The sequence below is a fragment of the Pleurodeles waltl genome, chromosome 2_1 (assembly GCF_031143425.1).
Source record: "Pleurodeles waltl isolate 20211129_DDA chromosome 2_1, aPleWal1.hap1.20221129, whole genome shotgun sequence".
Classification (NCBI taxonomy): domain Eukaryota; kingdom Metazoa; phylum Chordata; class Amphibia; order Caudata; family Salamandridae; genus Pleurodeles; species Pleurodeles waltl.
In genome coordinates, this window is record NC_090438.1 from 794,887,877 (window position 1) to 794,914,385 (window position 26,509).

The window sequence follows — 26,509 nt, forward strand, 5'->3', positions numbered from 1 at the left end:
CACCCTTGAATCACAAATCAATCTGGACTGTGGGCAAATCCATCACCTGTACTTTCACAAATGTGTAATTGCAAACTCTCAGAAATATAGCAATGTTAATGTTCATGTTCACATACCAATGTTCAACAGTTGTTGAGCATCAGTAAACATAGCAGAAGGCAGAAAGTGTGACCCAGATCTGTGAAATGGAAAGCCAAAGTGACATGTCAGGGTCCCTACACAGAGGTAAAAAGGCAGATTCAGGCAATGTCCAACAGTAGTATGACATGAGAGGAGCAGTGCCAGTCTCTTACCTGTGTCTCACTGGACGTATTGCATGATGATGTTGTTTCGGTTGTCTATATCTTCTTCTTCTGCCTCCTCTTCTTCACTGTCCACGGGCTCCACAGCTGCCACAAGACCAACATCAGGCCCATCCTCCTGCAGAAAAGGCACCTGGCGTCGCAAAGCCAGGTTGTGCAACATACAGCATGCCAGGATGATATGGCACACCTTCTTGGGTGAGTAGTATAGGGAGCCACCTGTCAGATGGAGGCAATGGAATCTGGCCTTCAGGAGGCAGAAGGTGCGCTCTATTATCCTCCTAGTTCGCCCATGTGCCTCATTGTAGCATTCCTCTGCCCTTGTCCTGGGATTCCTCACTGGGGTCAGTAGCCATGAAAGGTTGGGGTAACCAGAGTCACCTGCAAATATCGAGGGACAACTTTTAGACATACTCCAACCCTTAGGGACTCTCCCATACCCAGACACCTATGTTAACTGTGTTGGGACCTTGGGCTCACCTATCAGCCACACACGGTGCCTCTGGAGTTGCCCCATCACAGAAGGGATGCTGCTATTCCTCAAAATGTAAGCATCATGCACTAAGCCAGGATACTTGGCATTCACATGGGAGATGTACTGGTCTGCCAAACACACCATCTGCACATTCATAGAATGGTAGCTTTTGTGGTTTCAGTATACCTGTTCATTCCTGCGGGGGGGACAGATGCCACATGTGTACCATCAATGGCACCAATGATGTTGGGGATATGTCCCAGGGCATAGAAGTCACCTTTCACTGTGGGCAAATCCACCACCTGAGGGAAAACAATGTAGCTGCGCATGTGTTTCAGAATGGCAGACAACACTCTGGACAACATGTTAGAGAACATTGGCTGTGACATCCCTAATGTCATGGCCACTGTTGTTTGAAAGGACCCACTGGCCAGGAAATGGAGTACTGACAGGACCTGCACTAGAGGGGTGATTCCTGAGGGATGGCGGATAGCTGACATCAGGTCAGGCTCCAACTGGGCACACAGTTCATGGATTGTGGCACAATCAAGTCTGTAGGTGATAATGATGTTTCTGTCTTCCATTGTCGACAGGTCCACCATGGGTCTTTATACCAGAGGATGATGCCATCTCATCACCTGCCCCAGCGGAAGTGCCCTATGGAGGAGAAAGGTGAGTAGAGGGTCATACACCACATAGGTTTCACAAGGGTGTTTAGAACAATCGTGATGTTATAGTTGTGTTGCGCTGTCTGTCCGTATTCCTGCCCAAAAGTGCTGTGATGCAGTTAGTTGCCCTGCAATGTGCCCCCCTGAAATGGCGGCTGCCTGACCTGTAAGGAGGGACAAGGGCAAATGAGGTAACTGCGCTGGCGTTGTGCAGTGCCGCGGTGGGCAGTCGAAGACCGCGGCGCAAAACAGCATTGGTTATCATTGGGCCCTATGGGTTCCAGGAGCCAATGACGATGTACGCCGGCGGTGACGGTACGCACCGCCGCGGACATGACCGCCATTTTCTTTCTGTTCACTCACTTGATACCTGACCTTCAACAGGAGAGGACCTACACTGCAAGTGCTGCTGTGACCTGAGCCTGGAAGCGACAATGGCTACAGGGTCCCTGCCTTCACCGCGGAGGAGTTGGACAAGTTGGTGGTTGGGGTCCTCCCCCAGTACACGCTACTCTACGGTCCTCCAGACAAACAGGTGAGTACACTGTGAGCATGATGCATGGCACATGAATGTATGGAGTGGCGTGGATGTAAGATACGGGGGGGGCAGAGGCCAGCATGTGAGGATGGTGAGTGTATGTTTATCTGGGTCAGGGTGGCAGGTTTGTGGCCAATGAGTAAGAAGAACCGAACGTGGAAGTAACATCAATTCTTACTTCACTTTACCTCTAGATCAGCACCCACCAGAAGAAGGGTATTTGGCATGCCATCGCCAAGGAAGTGCGGACCCTGGGGGTCTACCATAGACGGAGCACCCACTGCCGCAAAAGATGGGAGGACCTGCGCCGCTGGACCAAGAAGATGGTGGAGGCCCAGCTGGGGATGGCCTCCCAATGTGGAAGGTGTGCCTGTCGCACCATGACCCCCCTGATGTACCAGATCCTGGCGGTGGCATATCCTGAGTTGGATGGACGCTTGAGGGCATCACAGCAGCCACAAGGAGGTGAGTACAGTCTCATTCAGCTGTCTCTGCGCGCATTATGAGGTTTCTGAGTGGGGGAAGTGGGCTGTGGGTTCCCATAGGCCAGGGCAAACGCACCAAGGTAGATCCATTGTTTGGCAGGCTCAGTGGCACTCCAAACCCAAAAGTGGTAGTGGCCCTCTACACCTAGTCAGGCCCCTGTGGGTTCCAGCTGTGCATCAAATGGGTCTTGACAGAGTCCCCCATGGGCATGTGCTTTTCCCCTGAACTGTTAGTGCATGGGCTAGTGCATAGGGCTGCTCCCTGTGTGTTGTGTCCGCCAACGGTAGTGGTGTTGCAGGCATTCACCATGTGTCTCTTCAGTTTTTCCTCCCCTTTTAGTTTTGTCACCTTGTCCTTGTGTGCATTAGCATCATCTGGCGTAGGAGCATTGGCACCGGAGCAGGAGGGAGGTGCAACCCACATGGCCCCAGAGGGTGAATTTACGGAGTATGAAGGCACCAGTGGGACGGAAGATGAGGGGAGCTCCACGACAGAGACAGGAGGAGACACCAGCGACTCCTCCTCTGATGGTAGCTCCCTTGCGGGGGTGAGCACCTCTGTGCCCATCGCATCAACAGGTACAGCCGCCACCCCCCTACCAGCACCGCCCTCCCAGAAGCCCCTCAGCGTGGTTCCTGTGCCAGCTCACCCAGGAGGGTGGGCATCTCCTTCGTCCCAGGCACCTCAGGCCCTTCCCTAGTCAGCCCTGCTGCCCTCAGTGAGGAGGCTATTGACCTCCTGAGATCCCTCACTGTTGGGAAATCAACCATTTCGAATGCCATCCATGGTCTTGAGAGGCATTTGCAGCAAACAAATGCATAGCTGGAGGGCATTCGTTCTGGCGTGGCGGCCCAACAGAGAGCATTTCAGGCTCTGGGCTCAGCACGGATGGCAGCCATTGTCCCTGTGTCGAGCCTCCCCCTCCAACTTCCACTACCCAGACCCAATCCCCTCTACCTCAGCCTATCCCAAGCATACCATCAGACCAGCATGCACACTCATCAACACACAAAAGTTGACATGGCAAACATAAGCACCACACATCCCACAGGCACTCACACAAGCACCATTCCATGCAGAAACGCCAAGATCCACTTCCTCCACTGTGCCTCCTCCTCCACATCCTCCTCCTCCCTCCCAGTCTCATCTACACTCACACGTGCATGCACTACATCCTCAGTCACTACCTCCATCACCAGCACGCCAATCACCACACACCACTCACATGCAATCACCACCCCACTACCATTTACACATCCCCTGTGTCCTCTCCCAGTGTGTCTGTGAACCCTCCTCCCAAAGTACACAAACGCAGGCACACACCCACTTAACAGCCATTCACCTCACAACAGCCTCCAGGCCATGCACCTTCATCCAAGCTCAGCAGACATAAACCTCCTACAACCACTACCTGTTCCTCCACTCCCAAACCCTGCTCCATCTTCCCATCACAGTGTGTCTAAAAACGTTTTCCTGGCTAACATTGACCTCTTCCCTACACCTCCCCCCGTCCTTCCCCTAGGGGCAGGATGTCCAGATCCCTGCCCAGCACCTCAGCCACCAAACCTCCAGCACTGTGGTCCCTGCAAGTCCAGTAACATCGCGGGCGGCACCCATCAGGGCTGCCAGTGTGCCACCTAGCGAGGCCAAAGATCACTCTATTCTGCCACCTGCCAAGGTTAAGAATGGGCCCACATGCCGTAGGGAAAAGCCGCACCAACCACCCAGCAAGTCCTCTCCCAAGACAAAAGGGGACAGTGCCAAGGTCCCTGCAGCGACTTCCAAGGTGGAAAAGGGGCACAAGGCTAAAGGGAAGTCAGCTAAGGGCACAGAGCCTCCGGCTGGGGGACTGGTGTCACCCCTTCTGCCAAACAGAACAGCAACCTGTACGGCGGTGGACACCGCCGCAACCACCGCCACCTGCACCACCACCTGCACATCTGCTGCCTCAGCAACAGTCCCCTGCATCATCCCAAGTGGGCAGCCATCCGAGGCTTCAGGAGACGTCCTGCTGTCTCCCTCCACAGGTGCTGACACATGCACCACCGGCAGCATCTCCGCCACAGACACTGCAGCAACCACCGCCACCTGCCACGCAACGTGCACAGACAGTGCCGCCACAGCCGACATGGACAACATTCCCAGGGGGCAGCCATCCGAGGCTACAGGAGATATCCTGGAACCTGCACAGAGTACAGGAGGCACCAAAACCAGCACTGTTAGTACCAGCAGTTGGCAGGCAAAGTCGCAGCAGGGTGGAGTGTGTCTCTGACTCCATGGAGTATCATGCTACCTGTTCCCAGGAACTTTTGTGGCACACACACCCAGGTGAGGGAATGGGAACTGCCACACAGCATGTGCAGCACTCTGGGCACCATGCCCCCTCCAGAACCAGTGGAGAGATATGTCCACTCACCCAGTCCTTGGCAGGATGAAGCACTTTGGGCACTAAGCACCCTCCAGAACCAGTGGAGAACAGCATCCACTACCCCAGTTCTTGTCAGGATGAAGCACTCTGGGCACTAAGCCCCCTCCAGAACCAGTGGAGAACAGCATCCACTAACTCAGTCCTTGGCAGGATGAAGCACTCTGGGCACCATGCCCCCTCCAGAACCAGTGGAGAACAGCATCCACTCACCCAGTCCTTGGTAGGATGAAGCACTCTGGGCACCATGCCCCCTCCAGAACCAATGGAGAGATACATCCACTCACCCAGTACTTGACAGGATGAAGCACTCTGGGCACCATGCCCCCTCCAGAACCAGTGAAAAGATACATCCACTCACCCTATCCTTGGCAGGATGAAGCACTCTGAGCACAAAGCCCCCTCCAGAACCAGTGGAGAAAAGCATCCCAAGAGAAACTGTGGCTTTACACTCCCAGGACCAATCAGTGGGCAAACCACCCACTTGAGAGACTGTGGCTTTGCTCTCCCCACGATAAAGCAGTGGGCAACCCACCCACTTGAGAGACTTTAGAGACTGTGGCTTTGCACTCCCCAGGATAAAGCAGTGGGCAACCCACCCACTTGAGAGGCTTGTGAGACTGTTGCTTTGCACTCCCCAGGAGGAATCTGTGGGCATGGAGCCCCCTCGTGGACCAGTGGCGTCGTCCCATCATCCAGCTGAGGTGCCCCCCTTCCCTTCCCCCTGAGGTGCCTGTTTATTTTCAAACTGATGCCCCAGCAGTGTTCTCTCCGTTTAGAGGCAGGTATCATGTGTGGGCTTCGCCCATGCACTTTGGGACCACTAGTCCACGGACAATGATTGCTCTACATATTTGTGTACAATGATCTGTTACAGACCTGTTTCCATATCTGAATTTTCAATGATTACACCTGTTACAATCATTTCCTTTTGTCTTTGCGTTCTTCAAGAGGGTTACAGGGTGTAAATGTAATGTTGTTGCATGTATTTGTGTGTATATTGTTGTGGGTGAGGGTGGGGGTGCTGCGTGTTGTGTGTGTGTGTCACTCTCTTTCCCCCCCCCCTTGTGTGCTAGGTGCAGAACTCACTGTGGTCGTCACCCCCTTCTTTGCTGCTCCTGGTAAACCAACATTGGTAGCACCTGTAACTCGGGCTCCATGGCGTCCTTGTTCCTCGTAGGGTGTCGATAGGTGAGTGGTTTCCCTTCTGCGTACTGTTTCCGCCGTGTTTTTGATGGCGTTGGTACCGCCCCAGAAAAGGTGGCAGATTGGTGCCTTGTAATATAGTGGGGGGCACATTGTCCTCTGCCTGTCTGTTGGCGGTTACCGCCCCAGTGTTTGTTTGTACTGCCGTGGCGTTCAGAGTGTTAAAGTGGCTGTATGTCCTGGCGGTTTCCACCATGGTCGTAATTCCATTTTTTTTCCCGCCAGCCTGTTGGCGGTATTACCGCCGCTTTAACACCGACCGACAGGGTTGTAATGAGGGCCTCAGTGTCTAATGGCTGCAAATGACACCATCAAGTTTTCAACTATTTCAGATTTTCTCAGCAAAATTGAATTGTCATTTCAATGATTTCACACAGTACCGACAAAATATTACATTATTTCATTGTTTGTTACTTCATGTCCTTTCTCATGATACACAAAATAAGCTAGCAAAGTTCACATGAGGATCATGAATGTATTGCCTTGTTCGACAGCTAGAACAAATACTTAATACTGAAGCATGTGCTTTGCCATCAGTACGATAGGGCATTCAACATCACATCAGTAACCAAGAAAAAATAATTCAGGTCAGATGGAACAGAATAAACAAATAATTTTCCTCTACTGCCTCCAAATAAATCTTTTAGGCCTAATCAAGCTAAGACACCCTTAATACACATTAATGCAAGTAGTACATTAATACACATATTGTGCATCTTACAATTAAATTCAAACATGCAAAGTAAATTGTTTAATTGTGAACATTATCTACAACATGTTAGAACAGTTTTAATGTGCATTTATCTTTCTGCACACATGTAACTCATGCAAATAAAATCCATTAAATCAACATAAGTAAGATTAATTCCTGTTAATTTAATACTTCAATAAACAGTCTTAACGTTAATTCATAGTAGTACTTCATTTAATATAAAAGCAAAATATCTTTCATGTTAAAATGTAATGTCTATTACAAATGACGGCCACATGGTCCACCATATTTCAAGTTTTCACATATTACATGTCTATCTTATTATCTCTGTTAGGCCTTTAAATGTATGCTAATTAGTCACCATATGCTACCTTCTATGCCACTAATATATTAATTACATTTGATCTTTCTCACTGTCTAAGCACAAACTAACCCAAATAGCCAAAAAAAGGCAAAAGGCTTGATTTAGATATCGGCGGATTGGATTACTCAGTCACAATGGTGACAGATATCCCGTCCGCTGAAATATAAATCCCATAGGAAATAATAGGATTTGTATTTCGCAGACTGGATATCCGTCTAGATGTGACTCAAGCCCTTAGCATGGGGGGGAGGCTAGTAGTTAAAGGACTAACAATTCACCGTTTAACACAGTCTACCTGGAGAATTCGTTGGGGGTGGGGGAATCCAAAGCTGCCCTTTAAAGTTATTGTAAAGTGGTTGTTAAATCCTATTACGTTCTAACCGATAATATTGTGCCCATGTGCTAATACTTATATTCAACCATCAACCAATTCAAACCTACACTTAGCATCCTTGCACCCTAATCACAAGACTATAGCCTCACGCAAGTACAAAACGCAATAAAGCATCGTTTTACTCATTATGAAAGCTTCATCTCTTGGGTCTGTTAAAGCTCATTAATTTTGGCAAAACTGTCTCGATAGCAATAATCACGAACGTTTTACATGTTTATCCATATCTTTAAAAAAGTTTATAATCTGTTAAACCATTCTGAACTATTTATTCTAGCATTTTGTGATCTGGAGTTTGGAACTTCAGAGAGACAGTTACTTTGAATCTGCTGTGGAATTTAATATTGATTTTTTCAGCAGAATTAATTTACCCTGAAAAAAAATCTGTGCGCATAATGTAATTCCTTTGAATATTTGGCAGACATATTATTTTATTTTTAATTGGTGACCCAAATACCACTTGCTGAACATAACAAATGAAAAGTGGACGTGTTTATTGAATGACAGTCAGTAGGCAGGTATTGACCCACTAGGATTAAAGTTTATAGCTGGGTGCCAAGTAATTACAGAAGTGGCATTAGACCATCATTTACAGTCAAAATATAGGTATGGGTGACAATGTCAGCTTAAGGGAGGAGGAATGAGTGGATACCTGCTATTCATAATAACTGAGGGACACACTAACAACTAGTTCAAAAGGTACTTTTATTATGAATAAAATCACGCCAGCCGTTTCCTATCTGCATTTAATGATAATGGTGGAACACCCAGCGCTTACCTATTAATCAGCAAGAAATGATTTGTTCCACTATGGAATGCGTTCCTGTTCACATGGAAACAAAAATAAGTAATTACATGAGAACACCTCTCCATGACAACACATGTTTTATGCAGATTGCTATAAACAAGCAGTGTTATCTCAGGGAAATGTAATATCAAGAATGTTGATAAATGTTTTTCAGCCGTACACATTTAAACAGAAGGCTCAGTGAGTTAAGTGCTCGTTCAGAGGCTTAGCTTGGTCAGTAAGTTTGGGGGGTGTTAGCTTCAGAATTCCCAGCAATGTGGCTGGCATCCAAAGTTTAGTTATATTTTATGACAAGCAGGCTGCATGAAAAGGGACTAAGGGGCATTGGAAAGGAAGAGGAATGTGGATTGGTAGGAGTACTAAGAGGGACAACACAATATTTTGTAAAATAACCAATATTTTTTAGGACTTTCAAAACAGAAAGGGAGAGTGTGTGAGTTAGACTTTTCATCTGTGGCGTGGTCTCCCTTAACTTTTTGCATCTGTTCCCCAGGTTGTTGATGTGTGCTGGACTCTGATTTTACTGTTTGTGTTACTCTGGGAACTTTACCACTGCTAACCAGTGCTAAAGTGCAAGATTTCCTTTGCAAAATGTGTATGTAATTGGCTTATCCATGATTGACATATTTGATTCACTAGTAAGTCCCTAGTAAAGTGCACTAGAGGTGCCAGGGCCTGTAAATCAAATGCTACTAGTGGGCCTGCAGCACTGGTTGTGCCACCCACATAAGTAGCTCTGTAATCATGTCTCAGACCTGCCATTGCAGTGTCTGTATGTGCAGTTTTAACTGTAAATTCGACTTGGGAAGTGTACCCACTTGCTAGGCCTAAACCTTCCCTTTTCTTACATGTCAGACACCCCTAAGGTAGGCCCTAGGTAGCCCCAAGGCAGGGTGCAGTGTATGGTTAAGGTAGGACATATATTAATGTGTTTTATATGTCCTGACAGTGAAAGATTGCTAATTTCGTTTTTCACTGTTGCAAGGCCTGTCCCTCTCATAGGTTCACATGGGAGCTACCTTTATATCTGATTAAAGTGTAGATTCCCTTTGGGAGCGGATGGACATGTGGAGTTTGGGTTTTCTGAGGTCACAATTAAAAAATACATCTTTTAGTAAAGTTGGTCTTGAGATTGTGTGTTTGAAAATGCCACTTTTAGAGAGTGAGCATTTTCTTGCTTATACCATTTCTGCAACTCTGCCTGTTTGTTGATTCCCTGTCTGGGTCAGTTTGACAGTTGGGCTGGTTGCACCTCACACTAGACAGTGACACAAAGGGAGCTGGGGTGTAGTCAGCATATCCTGATGAACCATCTGTGCTAGGAGGGATGGGGGGAGTGGTCACTCACACCTGAAAGGGCTGTGCCTGCCCTCACACAATGCAGTCTCCAACCCCCTGGTGAGTGTCTTGGGCCTGGCCTGGGCAAGGCAGGATTTCACATTCAAGAGAGACTTTACTTTGAAGTAGGCCTACATCAAAGGAGAAATTGGATATAAGAAGGGCACCCAAAACCACAGACTTTAGAAACACTTCCAGAAACAAGAGGAACCTCTGTTGGAGAAGAGCTGAAGAGCTGAGGAAGAAGAGCTGCCCTGCCTGTGACTGTACTTTGTGGAGCTATCCTGCAGTTGCTGCTTCTGCCAGAGTAAGAGGGCAAAGAGTGGACTTTTTGTGCCTTCCATCTTGAGAAGAAATCTCCAAGGGCTTGATTTAGAGCTTGCCTCTTGTTGTTTGAAGTCTCAGGTATAGCAAAGACTTCTCTCTGCCAGCACCTGGACTCTCTGGAGAGACTCCTACTCTGCCCTGTGGTGCCCATCCAGTTCCTGGGACCCTGAAAGGGGATGCTGGCAGCCTAGAGACAAGGAAATCCATGCACATAGAGCTGTGCGGGGAAAAGATCGACGCGACTCCGATCTGCGGCTGAAGAAACGACGTGCCACCGGCTCTGTAGCTGAAAATCAACACTCGCCAGAAACGCGACCGAAGGATTAACCCACAGAGCAGGAGAAATGACGCACAGCATCGCTGACGGAGGCTGGGAGATCACAACCCGTGCTGCGGGGTTTTTGGATCATCGTGCAGCTGGATTTCCGAGTCAAGTACGGCTGGCCGTGGAAAAACAATGCAAGGCCTGCCTGGACCCGAGAGTGCTGACCGGATCAATGCATCGTTCTCCTGAGGAGAGAAGAAACAACACTCCCTGACCCGGCGAAAGGAGAAACGATGCAAGATCCCACTCGTGAGTGGAATCAACTCATTGCAAGCCCTTTTTGACGTGCAGTCGCCCGTGCGGGGTTATTTTTTGATGCACCCCAGGTACTTTTTCACGCTAACAGTGTTAATGTGTGTTTAAAACTACTTAAAGACTCTTTTTGCATTTTTATTGCTAACTTGACTTGTGTATTGTGGATTTTTGTCGTTTTGGTCTTGTTTTGTTTAGATAAATATTTCCTATTTTTCTAACCCTGTGTTGTGTCATTTTATAGTGTCTTCATTAAGTTACTGAGGTGGTCATTCTGACCTCGGCGGTAAAAGGCGCCTACCGCCGGTCAGAAATCCTCCATAATCCCGCCGCGGTCGCGGAAACCCGCCACGGTCATTCTGACCCGCAGAAGGCAAACCTCCGAAAATCCGACCGCCACAACAGACCGCCAGACCAGCGGTCGGCGGAAAGGTGGAGGTGACCAAACCTCCACCGCCACGCCAACAGAAATACGCCCATCCCATTACGACCCACGAATCCACGCGGCGGTCATTCAAACGCGGTATTCCATTGGCGGGACACACCGGCGCGGTCAGAATACACACAAACGAACAAAACTCACCCACATTGGACGATTTGAATCCCACACACCTGATACACATACACACACCACTCCCACACACACAATACAATATAAAACACCCACCCACATCACCCACAAACCCCTACGCTAAAAAATTCTGAACGAAGGCCAGAGCGAGACACCAGCATCCACAAACTAACAGCCACAGCCACTCAACACCATCACCCACACACTATTCACACACAAAACAACACACACCACCACACTCAACTCACTTAAATACACATACTCCACCCCACACATCATACACACCACCCCATGGCACCCCAAAGACAACCCCGCTTCACAGACGAAGAACTCAGGGTTATGGTGGAGGAAATCGTTCGTGTAGAGCCCCAGCTGTTCGGCACACAGGTCCAATACACCAGCATTGCCCGGAGGACGGAGCTATGGCAGAGGATTGTCGACAGGGTGAACGCAGTGGGACAGCACCCCAGAAATCGGGAAGACATCAGGAAGCGATGGAACGACCTACGGGGGAAGGTGCGTTCCATGGTATCCAGGCACAACATCGCCGTGCAGAAGACTGGCGGAGGACCCCCACCTCAACCCCCACAATTCACATCATGGGAGGAGGAAGTCTTGAACATTCTGCATCCTGACGGCCTCGCAGGAGTCGGCGGAGGAATGGATACTGGTAAGTTGAAGCTTCAATACTGCTTCCCCCCCACCTGCATGCCAAATCATACCCCAACCCTCACCCCCATCCTCGAACCCCACCCTCACCCCCACCCCCATCCTCACCCCCACCCTCACCCCCACCCCCACCCTCACCCCCACCACCATCCTCACCCCCACCACCATCCTCACCCCCACCCCCAGCACACCTATTCCCTGCCAATGTCTCACCATCACAACCCACACATCCCAAAACCTAGGCCTGCATGCGTCCACTAAGCATGGACACCCATCACCAAAGCATGCCCAATGCATATACACATCCCCCCCACAAGCCACCCTCACCAAAGCCCCCACACACGAATGCCAGCACTTGGGGACACGGGAACCCACAGATACACCCATATGCCACACATTGAAACTATAACCATACCTCTATACCCCTGCAGGACCCGACCGTCAACACACCGCGGCGGAGGGGCCAGAATTATCCACACCCCCCACCCAAGAGGCCGTCAGCGATGACAGCAGCTCTGTCGATCTGGACACCGATGACCAGCCCGGACCATCGGGGACCTCTGGACAGTCGGTTCCCCTCACACAGGCACAGGCCACTATAGACCCTAACCCCTCTGGGAACACCAGCACAGCTCCCACCCAGCGGGCCCATGCCTCTGTCTCCAGGGCGCGTCAATCTGCGGTGTGTCTACCACTACAGGGCACCCAGGATAACCCACCACCCCAACAACAACAGGGACCTGGGGGCAGTGGTAGTGGGCACACCGGCCAGGGGGCAGAGGCCCAGGGAAACAGGGCAACTCGGCGGGCAGCTGTGCGACAGGGGGGGGAGGAGAGGCCCAGGGAACCCACTCTCCACGAGGTCCTCACCACCATCATGGGAGCATACAACCGCTCCCAGGAGACGATGACGACGGTACTGGCCCGGTTCCAGGAGATCCAGGTGCTGCAGGAGGAACACTATCGGGGGTACAGGGAGGACATCCGAGCCATCAACACCACCCTGGTTACCATGGTAGGGCTGCTGCAGGACCTCGTAAACAGCAGGGCGGACACTGAACAACACCCAAGGGCCCCTGCCACTAGCCGGGACCAAGAACAGCCATCCACCTCCGCCGGCGCTAGTGGACAGGAGGCCCCCGCACAGCAGCAGCCCACCAGACCCCCACCTCCTGCAGGAGAAGAACCACCCCACAAGAGGGCCCTGAGATCTCGCAAGACAGAGTAGGATGTCAAGACCCCCACCAGCAATGGATACCACCTGATGTCATCCCACTGTCCCACATTGTCACCCTGTCCATCCTCGAACTGCCCATGCTCCATCTCTCCACAGGCCTCTGGACAATGCACCTGTGTGACTGTTACTCTGGACTCTGCCATGGACATTCCTTCACCATAGCCCCCACCCACTTGAAACCACCCATCCCATTTTGAGCACTTCAATAAACACCTATTTTGCACCAAAATATCAGGAGTCTGGCTGTGATTTCAATAGATTGTAATTGACATGACAGTGCAAATATGTCCTGGTACATGGTGAAGTCAACAAACAGCTGCCACAAAGCTGTAGTCCATGGGGAAACGAAGCACAGGACTCGTAGTGGGGACCCCAGATCTGAAATAGGGAGGGAAAAGCCAAAACTCAGTCATCATACACTGGGGCAAATAGACAGGCAGCAGAGATGCTGCAGAGTAGTTAACTTTTACTAAATTATCTTTGAAATGTTACCTGTGTCCTATTGGAAGTACTGTTCAATGATTCTGTCCCTGTTGTCTGTTTCAGCCCCGTCGTCTTCCTCCTCGTCACTCTCCTCAGGTTCCACCGCTGCCACAACACCACCGTCTCGACCATCCTCCTGCAGGAAAGGCACCTGGCGGCGCAAAGCCAGGTTGTGAAGCATGCAGCAGGCCACGATGATGTGACACACCTTCTTAGGTGAGTACATTAGGGATCCACCGGTCATATGCAGGCAGCGAAACCTGGCCTTTAGGAGGCCAAAGGTGCGTTCGATCACCCTCCTAGTACGCCCATGGGCCTCATTGTACCGTTCCTCTGCCCTGGTCCGGGGATTCCTTACTGGGGTCAGTAGCCACGACAGGTTGGGGTACCCAGAGTCCCCCACTAGCCATACACGGTGTCTCTGTAGCTGTTCCATCACGTAAGGGATGCTGCTATTCCTCAGGATGTAGGCGTCATGCACTGACCCTGGGAATTTGGCATTTACATGCGAGATGTACTGGTCAGCCAAACACACCACCTGGATGTTCATTGAATGGTAACTTTTTCTGTTCCTGTACACCTGCTCCCTGTCTCTTGGGGGAACCAAAGCCACATGGGTCCCATCAATGGCACCAATTACGTTGGGAATATGTCCAAGGGCGTAGAAATCACCCTTCACTGTAGCCAGTTCGCCCACCTCAGGGAAAATGATGTAGTTCCTCACGGATTTCATCAGGGCAGACAACACTCTGGATAACACCTTTGAAAACATGGGCTGAGACATCCCAGAAGCAATTCCCACGGTTGTCTGAAATGACCCACTTGCCAAGAAATGGAGTACTGACATGACCTGCACCAGAGGGGGAATCCCTGTGGGTTGGCGGATGGGGGACATCAGGTCGGGCTCCAGCCGGGCACACAGTTCATGGATAGTGGCACGGTTAAGACGGTAGGTCAGGATAATGTGGCGTTCTTCCATTGTCGACAGGTCCACCAGCGGTCGGTACACGGGAGGATTCATCCGTCTCCTCGCCCAACCCAGCGGACGGTGCCTAGGAAGGACAACATGGAGCACACAGTCAGGCAACCCACAGGTACGTACTCACAGCTAGCACAGTATACGATTCTCTATGCAGTGAATGGCGTGTATGAGTGGCTATGCAAGGCCTAGGCCTGTGTGACGCAGTTGAAATTGAGCCATGTGGGCCCTGGAAATGGCGGCTGCCTGACCTGTGAAGTGTGACAATGGGATGTGAGGTCAATGCGCTGGCGTGGCACACCGCGGCGGGCGGCGGGCCAAGACCGCGGCGCGAAGCCGCATTGGTTAACATTGAAGCCTATGGGTTTCAGGAGCCAATGGCGAAGGGCGCCGGCGGTGGCGGGACGCACCGCCGCGGTACGCACCGCCGCGGACGTGACCGCCATTTTCTATCTACTTATCCACTTGCGACTTGAACTTTCACAGGAGAGGACCTATACTGCAAGTGTTGCTGTGACCTCGGTCTGGAAGGGACAATGGCTGCTGCGACTGGGGAAAGGGCCCCTGCCTTCACTGGAGAGGAGTTGGAGAAACTTGTGGATGGGGTCCTCCCCCAGTATGCGCTACTCTACGGTCCTCCAGACCAACAAGTGAGTTTAATTCTATCTGGATTTGGGGCCACTGGCTGGCTTGGGGGCCTGGCGGGGATGGGGGGCATGTTGGGCATGGCGGGGGGCCTGGCGGGGGCCTGGCGGGGATGGGGGGCATGTTGGGGCTGGCGGGGGGCCTGGCGGGGATGGGGGGCATGTTGGGCATGGCGGGGGGCCTGGCGGGGGGCCTGGCGGGGATGGGGGGCATGTTGGGGCTGGCGGGGGGCCTGGCGGGGATGGGGGGCATGTTGGGCATGGCGGGGGGCCTGGCGGGGGGCCTGGCGGGGATGGGGGGCATGTTGGGGCTGGCGGGGGGCCTGGCGGGGGGCCTGGCGGGGATGGGGGGCATGTTGGGCATGGCGGGGGGCCTGGCGGGGGGCCTGGCGGGGATGGGGGGCATGTTGGGCATGGCGGGGGGCCTGGCGGGGGGCCTGGCGGGGATGGGGGGCATGTTGGGGCTGGCGGGGGGCCTGGCGGGGATGGGGGGCATGTTGGGGCTGGCGGGGGGCCTGGCGGGGATGGGGGGCATGTTGGGGCTGGCGGGGGGCCTGGCGGGGATGGGGGGCGTTGGGCCACTGGAAAGGAAAATGCTGAGAAACTTGAACGTGGTATTTCTCCCTCCCTGTACGTGTCACATAGGTCCGCGCCCATGAGAAGATCGGGATTTGGCGTGCCATCGCCAAGGAAGTCCGGGCCCTGGGGGTCCACCATCGACGGGGCACCCACTGCCGCAAGAGGTGGGAGGACATCCGCCGCGGGACCAAGAAGACCGCCGAGTCTCTGCTGGGGATGGCCTCCCAACGTAGGCGGGGTGCCTGCCGTCAACTGAGCCCCCTGATGTTCCGGATCCTGGCGGTGGCCTACCCTGATTTGGATGGGCGCGTGAGGGCAGCACAGCAGACACAAGGGGGTGAGTACAAGCATTATCTACTCTGTTGTCGCGCAGTGGAGGTGTCTGGGTGGGGGAGGAGGGCTGGGGGTCCCCCTAGGCCAGGGCGATATCTGTAGGCTGGGCACCCCCGTAAGCCCCTGTGTCCCCAGCCACCACCATCAGTAGTTTGTCAGTACAGCCATCCCTGGGCCGTGTCATCCATGGGTGCAGTTGTCAACTCTAGGCGTGTAGGCCATGTTCCACGGAATGCGTAGCGTACCCCAAGTGCGCAACTTAGTGCAGGGGGCATCTGTGTCTGTCATGTCCGCTAACTGTACCGGAGATCCATGTACTCAATATCCCTTTATTTCTCTCTCCCCCCCCCCTTTTTGTTTGTCTTTCTGTGCTTGTGTGCATCAGCATCATCAGGCGGAGGAGAAGTGGCATCGGGGCAGGAGGGAGCTGCATCTCACATGGCCCAGGAGGGCCATGCCACAGAGTCAGACTGGACCAGTGAGACGGAGGGCGAGGGGAGCTCCACGACGGGGACGACTGGAGCCTGCAGCGACACGGACACGTCCTCGGAAGGGGGCTCCCTTGCGGGGGTGGCACCATCCGTGCCCCCCGCCATTACAGGTACAGCCGCCACCCAGCGCACCATCTCCGCCCTCCCAGCAGCCCCTCCGCGTTCGCCCCGTGCCCGCTCTGCCAGGAAGCCGGGCATCTCCTTCGCCCCAGGCACCTCAGGCCCTGCCCCTGTTACCCCCGCTGCCCTCAGTGAGGAGGTCATTGACCTCCTCCGAACGCTCATTGTTGGGCAGACTACCCTTTTGAATGCCATCCAGGGGGTGGAGAGGGAGGTTCATCGCAGCAATGCGTACCTGGAGGGCATTCATTCGGGTCAGGCTGCCCATCAGCGATCGTTCCAGGCTCTGGCCTCAGCACTGACGGCAGCCATTGTCCCTGTCTCCTGCCTGCCTCTACTAACTCCCTCCTCCCAGTCTCCTGTTCCTCTGCCTGTCCCACCCACACCATCAGACCAGCCTGCACACACCTCAACACCCAAGAGAAGCTCATCCAAACATAAGCACCACAGATCACGCAGACATTCACACACGCAACATTCCGATGCAGACATGCCAACAGTCACTACCACCTCTGTGACCCCCACCTCCTCGTCTCCCTCCTCCCTCCCTGTGACGTCTACACTCACACCTCCATTCACCTCACCATCAGCCAGTGTTTCCATCACCAGCACACCCTCCACTCCAGTCCGCACACGTGCAGTCACCACCCCCACTGCCATTTACACGTCCCCTGTGTCCTCTCCCACTGTGTCTGTCACCCCCTCTTCCACACCACACAAACGCAGCCACCCACCCACCCAACAGCCATCCACCTCACAACAGCCTATCCCTCCTGCACCTGCACCCAAAGACAGCAAACGTGACTCACCTACAACCACATCCTCTCCCTCCACTCCCATTCCCACTGTACCTACCACTCTCCATTGTCCCAAGAAGCTCTTCCTCGCCACTACTAACTTCTTTCCTGACCCTGAGCCCCCCCCTCCTTCTCGTCGGGGTAAGAAGAGCACCTCAGCCACCACCAGCCCTGCAGCCCCCTTGACAAGGGTGCAGGGGTATTGGAGCCCGCCAGCCCGCATGTCTGGATCTTCGCCCAGCAGCAAGGGGACAGCCAGCCCACCCCCTGGGAAGAGGAGCAGAAGGCGGAAGGGGCGCCGCAGGAGCCCGCCTTCTACATCCCCCCCGGACACCACCCAGAGACAGTCACCAGCCACAGCTCCAAAGGGAGGAAAGGGCCACAGGCCGACGACTAAGGAGGGCAAGGGCAGCAAGTTGGAGAGGTCAGGCAGCAGGCCTGCTGCCCAGGAGGAGCCCACAACCCCCATAGCCGCTGCCCCGGGAGGAACCGGCACAGCTGCCCCGGGAGAGCCCACCACCCCCATAGCCGCTGCCCAGGGAGGACCCAGCCCAGCTGGCCAGGAGGGCCCCACCACCCACAGCCCAGGTGGGCAGTGAAGGAGCACCATCCCCGCTGCCCAGGAGGGCACCACCAGGCAATTAGCAGTTGGCCATAGACCGTCCGCCGTCTCAAGAACCGCTGAACTGGGCCCTTCAAGGCAAGAACCGCTGAACTGGGCCCTTCAAGGCAAGAACCGCTGAACTGGGCCCTTCAAGGCAAGAACCGCTGAACTGGGCCCTTCAAGGCAAGAACCGCTGAACTGGGCCCTTCAAGGCAAGAACCGCTGAACTGGGCCCTTCAAGGCAAGAACCGCTGAACTGGGCCCCGCCGTCTCAAGAACCGCTGAACTGGGCCCTTCAAGGCAAGAACCGCTGAACTGGGCCCTTCAAGGCAAGAACCGCTGAACTGGGCCCTTCAAGGCAAGAACCGCTGAACTGGGCCCCGCCGTCTCAAGAACCGCTGAACTGGGCCCTTCAAGGCAAGAACTGCTGAACTGGGCCCTTCAAGGCAAGAACCGCTGAACTGGGCCCCGCCGTCTCAAGAACCGCTGAACTGGGCCCTTCAAGGCAAGAACCGCTGAACTGGGCCCTTCAAGGCAAGAACCGCTGAACTGGGCCCTTCAAGGCAAGAACCGCTGAACTGGGCCCTTCAAGGCAAGAACCGCTGAACTGGGCCCCGCCGTCTCAAGAACCGCTGAACTGGGCCCTTCAAGGCAAGAACCGCTGAACTGGGCCCTTCAAGGCAAGAACCGCTGAACTGGGCCCCGCCGTCTCAAGAACCGCTGAACTGGGCCCTTCAAGGCAAGAACCGCTGAACTGGGCCCTTCAAGGCAAGAACCGCTGGCCCTTTGGCAGACGTGGCAGGGCAGGATCTATCTCGGGCAGGGCTGCAGGATGTCCTCTGGCCAACTTGCCTCCTCCAGTGGCAGTGGGGTCTGTTATGGACTGTTTGGACTGTGGCTTTGCTCTCCCCAGGATGGCCCAGTGGGCAGGCCACCCACTGTATGGACTGTTTGGACTGTGGCTTTGCTCTCCCCAGGATGGCCCAGTGGGCAGGCCACCCACTGTATGGACTGTATGGACTGTGGCTTTGCTCTCCCCAGGATGGCCCAGTGGGCAGGCCACCCACTGTATGGACTGTTTGGACTGTGGCTTTGCTCTCCCCAGGATGGCCCAGTGGGCAGGCCACCCACTGTATGGACTGTATGGACTGTGGCTTTGCTCTCCCCAGGATGGCCCAGTGGGCAGGCCACCCACTGTATGGACTGTATGGACTGTGGCTTTGCTCTCCCCAGGATGGCCCAGTGGGCAGGCCACCCACTGTATGGACTGTTTGGACTGTGGCTTTGCTCTCCCCAGGATGGCCCAGTGGGCAGGCCACCCACTGTATGGACTGTATGGACTGTGGCTTTGCTCTCCCCAGGATGGCCCAGTGGGCAGGCCACCCACTGTATGGACTGTTTGGACTGTGGCTTTGCTCTCCCCAGGATGGCCCAGTGGGCAGGCCACCCACTGTATGGACTGTATGGACTGTGGCTTTGCTCTCCCCAGGATGGGCCAGTGGTCATGGAGTCCCCTCGTGGATCTGGCGTCGTGTACTCAAGTGGCTGAGGTGCCCCCCCTTCCCTTCCCCCTGAGGTGCCTGTCCTATTTTCTTTCTGATGCCCCTGCAGTGTTCTCTCCGTGGAGTTCTTGTCGTGGGACTGGGCCTTGCCCCTTTGCACAGGACCCCTGTGATCCACGGACAGTGGTTGGACTACATTTAGTAGCTGTATATATTTTGTACATAGTTTATTTCAATATATCTGCCCGTTTATGATCTCTTCTTTTGGTCTTTGCATTATTTCGGAGGGGGGTGGTTTGTGGGTTGTGACAGTGATCTGTGGGAATGCATTGATGTGTGTGTTGTAGTGGGTGTGGGTGGGTGGGTGTGTGCCGGTAATCTTTTCCCTCCCCTGTGTCGTAGGTGCAGTACTCACCGATGTCTTCCGCGCCGCCGGGCGTGCTCCTGGTATATGAGGAGGAATAGGAGTGCGGGGATGACCTGTAACTCTGGCTCCATACTGCTGGAATCTCGCGTGGAGTGCGTAGAGGTGAGCGTTTTCCCGTTCGTAGTCTGTTTCCGCCGTGTTCTTATCGGCGGTGCTCCCGCCCCGGAAAAGGTGGCAGATTGGTGGGTCGTAATAGGGTGGGCGGTACTTTGTCTGCCGCCGGGCTGTTGGCGGGAACCGCCGCGCTGTTTGTTTGTACCGCTGTGGCGGTCGGAGTGTTAAGTTGGCGGGCTGTGTTGGCGGTTCCCGCCAGGGTCAGAATGCCATTTTTAATACCGCCGGTCTGTTCGCGGTCCGACCGCCGCCTCTCCGCCGACCGCCAAGGTCAGAATGAGGGCCTGAGTGTGTTGGTGCAAATACTTTACACCTAGCACTCTGAAGTTAAGCCTACTGCTTTGCCAAGCTACCAAGGGGGTAAGCAGGGGTTAGCTGAGGGTGATTCTCTTATACCATGACTGGAGTGAGGGTCCTTTTTTGAACAGGGGGTAACCTGACTGTCAACCAAAGACTCCATTTCCAACAGTGTGCGCTTTGGTCGACGTGTATGCAAAGATTCCTTGTGAAGTTCTACATACATATCACCATACCCGATTGAAAGCACCTCTACCCAACTATTTATTGTAAAAATGCATATATTACGGGGGTGTGACACCCTAAACACTCCCCCCACTCAAAGCTACACCTCTGTGCTTCTTGCTGATATCTGGTGACACTTGGTTGTGATGTGTTGGAATCTGAGCTGTTCCAGCTCACCACCTAATCCTTCAAGTGGATAAAATGAGTACCCAAAATTTGGGTAAAAATAACACCTGTTATTTATAAAGCTGGAAACACTATTCAACAAAGCCTTACAAATTATTTTTCTCTTTTTCCTGTCCTCCTCCTTCTTCTTCTTATTGTTATTAGTAGTACCATCAGTATTATTAATACTATTCTTTTCAGCATCATTAACCCCTTTCTAATCTCAATATTTAAAAATAAGTCAATATTTACTGCCCTGTCACCCTCCAGCATTAATGTTGATTTCTCTCTCTCTCACTCGTCCCAATATTTAAAAAATGTAAAATCCTGGGCCCCTGCCAACCACTCTCAGCACCATCTGCTCATTCATTCCCAGATCCCATCCGCTCTCTGTTCTCAAGGAAGGAATATGGCTCAATGTTGACAGTCGCTCATTAAGAGCCTCACATTGGCATGGCCTGGTACCCAGAGTCAGTGCAGGTCTGCTCAGTCCCAAGCGGAAGGGGAGTTAGCGAGTAATATATCCCCACCTCTCTCACATCCCCAGAGACTTGCGAGGGGCAAAAGATATGATGGACTGTCAACCACTATTTCACTATCTACCTTGGCTCTCTAGAGTGCAATGGGAGGTGTTGGATCAGCATCCACCAGAGCACAGGTTTCAGAAATCAACTTTCTACTGCTCTGATGTCAGAGCAGTATAAACAAAATATATTTTCACTGCTCTGGTGTCAAAGCATATCATTTAAACTAGCAGGGCTTTGTGAGATAGTCTGAGCGACCCCACCAGAATTTGAACTTATGATTTACGAAATAACGACATATCTCAATATTGGGCATTGTACCCACACTTCCTTGCTTATTGTTCAGTTGTACTTCTCCTGTGTGTATTACTGAAGTAGCTATGTTTTCAAGAAAGGAAAGAATGGACAAAATCAATCAATCTAATTTTTCTTCTAATTTGAGAATATGAGATGAATCTATCACAGGTCCAGAAGAAGACTAAAACACCCTTTGCTGCTTTCACAATCTTGTATCAAAAATACAATTCACTGTGTCCTAAAACAAATAATGCTTCCAATATCATCTCTAACCAATAGATGTTGAAGAGTTTGGGCAAGAACAACTCATATTCTTGAAGGAGAATTCAGCAGCCTGCATTTGTTACATGTGAGTTGTCTTTTCTAACTGGGTCTCCAATTATTGCGTCTGCTATTTCTTGGTTGACGAAGCTGGCTCCTTCCTAAGGGCCCAATTTTGTTCACTATGCTCTATGGCATTGGTAGAAAGGCGGACAGTTTATCTTTCAAGCTCTTTTAAATCAGGCTCTTAATCCTGACAGAAATGCACAGTGAAAGTTAATCATATAAACTTTCAAGCTGTATCTTAGATGACATGGGTGTTTACCTGTTGGGAAAAATGTGGCACATTTTAAATTCATAAAGTGTAGGGTTGCAAAATGGAATCCGGAGATGTTACCATCAAGTTAGGTATTTGTTTTGTGTCTGATTGCGAAAGTTAAGTTGTGTGAAAATGACTCATTATTTGGGAATTTCACTGCAAAAATTCAGGCAGCTTATACCTGGATCGGTAATCCGCACAACGGGCCTGATTAACACTTTTTTAGCGCCGCATTTGCGTCATTTTTGGACACAAAAGCGGCGCAAATTTACAAAGTTCAAGGGCCATATTTATACTTTTTGACGCACAACTGCGCGAACGCAGATGTGCGTCAACAATTTTAACGCCGGCTAACGCCATTCCAAAGCGCCATGCGGGCGCCTTATTTATGGAATGACGTTAGCCGGCGCAGCTGACTGGTGTGCGTCCAAAAAAATGACCCACACTAGGCTGCGCCGGCGTAGGGGAAAATGGAGCTTGGGTGTCAAAAAATGGAGCAAGTCAGGTCTGAGGCAAAATATTGGCCTCAACCCGATTTGCGCCATTTTTTTTTACTCCCAACCCCCATTGAAATGACTCCTGTCTTAGCACAGACAGGAGTCATGCCCCCTTGCCCAATGGCCATGCCCAGGGGACTTATGTCCCCTGGGCATGGCCATTGGGCATAGTGGCATGTAGGGGGGCACAAATCAGGCCCCCCTATGCCACAAAAAAATAAATAAAAAATACTTACCTGAACTTACCTTAAGTTCCCTGGGATGGGTCCCTCCATCCTTGGGCGTCCTCCTGGGGTGGGCAAGGGTGGCAGGGGGTGTCCCTGGGGGCATGGGAGGGCACCTCTGGGCTCCTTCCGAGCCCACAGGTCCCTTAACGCCTGCCCTGACCAGGCGTTAAAAAATTACGCAAAAGCGGCTGGACGTCATTTTTTTGACCCGCCCACTCCCGTGCGTCATTTTTGCACGGGAGTTTAAATAAGGCGCACATGCCTTGGAGTCATTTTTTAGACGGGAACGCCTACCTTGCATATCATTAATGCAAGGTAGGTGTCCACGCAAAAAAATGACGCAAACTCCAAGATCTTTGGCGCTAGACGGGTACAACGCCAAAGTATAAATATGGAGTTAGCTTTGTGTCGGATTTGCGTAAAAAAAAACGACGCAATTCCGGCGCAAACAGAGTATAAATATGCCCCCAAGTATATTTTGTAAATTTGTGCCGCTTTTGCGTAAAAAAATTACGCAAATGCGGCGCTAAAAAAGTATAAATCAGGCCCAATATTCCTTATTCTGACATATCAAACTAAGATTCGGGCAGCAAAATCGCCCAGGGCTAAATCTGCAAAACGAGGTTACGGAGTTAATCTGAGTCTATTTCAGCTCATATTCATTTCGGTATGGTCATTCCGATAAGGCCGGAATGACAGGGGTAGTGTTTTCACAACATAGCATGCTTCGGATAGCCTTGTGTTGTTCATATCACCTTCACTATTTTGATTAGATTCATAATGCTGGAAAACAAAACGTGGGTAGGGTGAGCAAAGCTTAATTGGCTGCTTTTATTGGGAATGGAATGCAAATAGAGCCAGGTACAGTATCAGGGAAAGGTTTCCTTGGTGAAGACAACATTGCAAATTGAGGTGCACTGTCTTCTGTCTATGCATCTGGGCAAACCATAAAGCAAACTGATTTCACATTTTTGGGTTACATAACTAAAATTGTATAAGATACTTTTCCTGTGTTTTAAAAAAATATATTTCAGTTTGTGTGTGTGGCAAATTCATTTTGGTTTGTTTTTCATTACTTACTAAATTAGTAACAAAAATAGTGTAACATAAGACGTGTCCGCTTTAATTCTAAAGTATAATTCATTGATTATGAATTATATGTCACAGCCTCTATAACTCAAATTGATTTGTAAGCACTGTTTTTTCGCAATCTGTTTACTCTATTTTCACCATGACTCAAAAAAAATTCTGTGCTTGGTTATGGCTGGAGAAAATCCATTTGCCCTGCAGCTAACTACAAAAACATTTAAAAGGTGCAAAAGGACTGCCTACATTTTTTTCAGAATATTTCTATAATATGGTACTCTTATCCTTCTATGGGGTACCTGATCTTTCCTTTTTTGTAAATGAGCGTGGCTCAGGTTGATGCATCTGGGAAGAAGAGGTATATTTTGGCTTTAAATATTGACAGCCAGATTTATCATACTTTCATGCAATACAACCCAGCAAGACACTGTCTGCTGTTCAAAAAGGGAGAGGACAGGAATGCGTCATAATTAACATTATATGTTGCTTTCCTTTCCTCTCCTTGTGCTGGCGAATAATGTGCCGTCTTGCACCAAAGCTGACACCCTTCATGTGTCAGGTGCAGGATAGTTTTTGTGCAGAAAGGTGGATTTTCCTGTGCAAAACAATCCTCCGACACGACTTGCGCTGCCTTGCATTACTCCAGATGTTTCAAGCCACCTGGGATGGCATTGCATGGCTTGTAAAATCTCATTCTAGGTTTTGTGTTGCACAATTTTGCCTTGTGTGGTGCAAGGGCAATAACCTTGATACGTTTGGTCCATTGGATTCTAAGAGACTTTCTGATAAAAAAGGTTATTTCATCTGTTTATCAAGGTGATGTTTGAGTGGGAAAATGATGCCACACTTCCTTGCAACCTTCAACTTGGTGATATTAGAAATTGGGTCTCTAGTTGGCAGAGATTTGCACTCAGTCCAAGTAGGGACCACAATCCTAGTCAGGACAAGTAAGATAACACACTAGGGCCAATATTCATACTCTGCTTGTGGCGGTTTTGCATCATTTTTTTTAACGCAAATTCGGCCCAAAACTAATATCATATTTATACTTTGGCACTATACCCGTCTGACGTCAAAATATCTCAGAGTGCATCATTTTCTGGATGCGTGAAACTGCCTTGCGTTAATAAGATGCAAGGTAGGCGTTCCCATCCAAAAAATGACTTAAACACCTGTGCACCATATTTATCCAACCGCACAAAAATGCTGCACGGCTGGGAGGCAGAGGCGGAAAATGGCGCACATCCCAATTTGCATCAAAAATGAATGCCTGGGTCAGGACAGGCGTTAAAATGGGGCAAACACACCAGTACTTAAGGAAAACCCACAGAAGCAACAGCACAGCTCCAAAAGGAAGACATGGAGGTGCTATTTATCCAGGATGCACGAAGACGCAGAGCATAGGAGCAACAGCAGCAGCTTCCACCACACCAACAGGGACCCCAAAGACAACGCGAAGGCAGGAGAGGATATTCTGGACCAGGACAACCCTTCAGGGCCTCAGGGAACATGACGTCATCCAGAGATATAGCCTAAACTGGCAAGCCATACAGCAGCTGCTGCGCCACATTGAGCCACAGTTGGCACCCAGCTTGTAGACACCCCACATCATTCCACCAGAGACCAAGCTGCTAGATGTCCTGCACATGTTGGCAAGTGGCTCTTGTCAAACCACTGGTGCCCTGGTTGCTGGGATCTCACAGCCCTCATTCTCTGCCTTCCTTCCCAAGGTACTGGAAGGCATCATCTCCCTCACACCGCACCACATCAGCTTCCCAAAAACACAGCAGAAGCAGCAGGAGAGCAAACAGGGCTCAAATCAATGGCTTCCCACATGTGCTTGGTGCCATTGACTGCACACATATATGGATTGTGCCACCTGCTGCAACCAAGCATCTATACCGCAACAGGAAGCACACACACTCCATCAATCTGGCGGCCATTGTGGATCACATGGGATTGATCAGCAACATCGTGGCAAAGTATCCTGGGAGTGTACATGATTCATTCACCTTCCGCCACAGCACCATTAATCAACACTTCCAGGTTGGACGGTATGGAAATGGCCTACTTGTTGGTAAGTACAGAAACCTAGTTATACACACTGCACAGCAACCCTGTAGGACACACAATACATATACCACTACATTGACACATGGCCAGGAAGACACTGAGGTTGTGACTCTGCTAGTCATGTTTAATATCCTGACCCAATGGGATACAAATTTTAAACCACACAGTGACAATTACATGGCCTTAACTGGCAGTACAACTTGGAAGATGAATCTTCTAATATTACATCAATAACACTCAATCACACACCCTTCCAAGCAATATGTACTGTGTAAGGGGTGTGTAATGTGTTTCAATGCAGGTCAAACTCCATGAGACACATAGCATGATGATGCTGACTCTAATGAAGGTAACATGGAATCATTGAGGCA